Here is a 2,508-nt window from a genome sequence, read left to right as displayed (position 1 = left end):
TATATATATATATATATATATGCATACACATATGCAAGCATGCATACATACATACATACATATTTACGAAAAGAAACACGAGGAGATACACATACACACACACGCACACACATACACACATACACGCACATAACACAGAAAGTGTCTTTCTGATCCAAATTGTCCTAGAGTTAAATACATGCCTGAATATAATGCATAGAATACTTCATACACTTCGTATATTAGAAGATAATATAATTATTGTTTAATATTCTAGTATAGGCTGAATCAATGGAACCATGGAAATGGCGAATTCGTACCGTTTCCCGTGTTCTGTGTAAACCTACATTTTTTGTGATGGTGAATTCTCTTGGTACGCGTCATTTGTTGGAATGTGGTACATTTGAGAAAACATATTGTTTTACCATTTAGTTATTTCTGAATGTGTTCTGAGTTCAAATCATGCTGACGCCATATATATTTTTCGTCCTTATAAAATTCCAGTCAAATAGTAAGTTTGATTGTGGATGTACATGGCCTAGTGGTTAGAGCACCGGAACCGCTGTCCAGGAATCGTGGGTTCGAATCTCATACCGTGCACTGGGTGTGTTTATGAGCGAAACACCTAAGCTCCACGCGGCTCCGGTAGAAGGTAATGGCGAACTTCTGCTGACTCTTTCACCACACATTTCTCTCGCTCTTTCTTCCTGCATCTATCAGCTCACCTGTGACGGACCGGCACCCGTGCAGGTGGGAAACCTATACGCCAATGAAACTGGGAAACCGGCCCTTACAAGCCAGGCATTGCTCGAGAAGGAACAAACAACAAAATATTCTCTTCACGAACAAAATATTGTGAAGGCGACTGACTATACGTGATCATTTAACCTGTGAGAAACTACTGTTAAATCTCCTTAATTTTACACCCAACCTTCTTAAAAATATGACAGGGAAGACTATACAATAATCCTTCGCCATATCACGGTTCACCTATCGCGATCTCAGTACATCGCGGATTTTTCTAGCTAATAAATTTATATCGCCGACTCCTCAGTATATCCAGGTTTCTGGGACCGATGGGTATTTATATTTTTTTAGATTTTAATTATTTCTGTAAAGGTTTTGGAACGTAATGCCGCCGATAGTCGATGAATTAGTGTATAACACCCCAGGCCCGAGAGGGTCACGGATTTAATATCTATGACTTCAGTCTTTTTCAAACAGGACTTATAAGGCATTAAACAACTGTTCTTTTCAAATACCCGACAGCAAAAATATGATCTCGTGGAACTTGCTCGCATCAGTCACAGACGCTCCGAATAATGAGCGTCACTCTATTTCTTTCACTGAGCAACAAAAATGTAGCAAAAATTTATTTGTTGTTTTTGCTTCATGTTTTCAGATAAACAACTGATGAAATATGAAATATTATTTATTGTGGTGGGAATGTAGAGCTTCACCATTTTTCATGATATGCTAGCTACAAATCTGTATAACTTGATAGTGACGATATATCACTAACTTTATGGTTTCTTGTTAGTGGTGATTTGTGGCTAGACTTTGCTGATATATATACATATATAAATAATATATAAATATCCGTCAAATGTAAATAATGTAAATGAAGTATATATGTATCATTACATATAAAACGAAATATACGAATACAGTAAATATAACTGAATACTTTAAAGAAATAATTATATCTCGTACTTCTATGATATATATATATATATATATATATATATATATATATATATATATATATATATATATACATATATATATATTCGTATGTGTGTGTGTGTGTGTGTCAATGATTGGCATATTATACCTTGTGGAACAACGAAAACATTTCTAATTTCTAGTGCGTTATACATTTTAAATTAGTATTGCCGCCAGGAAAATATATTTTACTCAACCGTCTGAAATGGAATAGGTAGAGATATCTCTTGTAAATCGGCATCATACCGGAAGCTTACTAACAGGCACCATAGATGTAACGAACAAGAAGTTCCTACAGAAAACATCTTTAGGATTATATCAACAGGCGTCAAAGAGGAAGAAGTCATAAATAAATACATACAAACATACATGCATACATACATACATACATACATATGTAGTGAGAATTTATAAAAAAAAAAGCAAAAGACGAAGACGAGTGCGGGAAGGACTGTTTCAACGAAGTCGCGTATTGTCCCTACGTTCGAAACGCAGAGTAAATGAAACAGGGACAACTGATGAAGGGGTATACTCTTTATGTTGCCTGTCCCGTTTCTCTGTTTGTTTTTTTTTCGTTGTTCGAAAAAAAGTTCGTTTTCTATGTTTCCGTTTCTCATTGTGTTTAACGTTATTTTTATGTCCTGTACCCATATATGCACGTATATATACATATATATGTAGGTATGTACATATATGTATGTATATATGCATATATTATATATCATTTATATTATATGTATATATGCGCGTGTGTGTGTATGTGTGTGTGTGTGTGTGTGTGTGTGTGTGTGTGTGTGTGTGTGT

This window comes from Octopus bimaculoides, chromosome 22, assembly GCF_001194135.2.
Source record: "Octopus bimaculoides isolate UCB-OBI-ISO-001 chromosome 22, ASM119413v2, whole genome shotgun sequence".
Taxonomy (NCBI): Eukaryota; Metazoa; Mollusca; class Cephalopoda; order Octopoda; family Octopodidae; genus Octopus; species Octopus bimaculoides.
Note: the sequence above shows the minus strand (reverse complement) of the source record.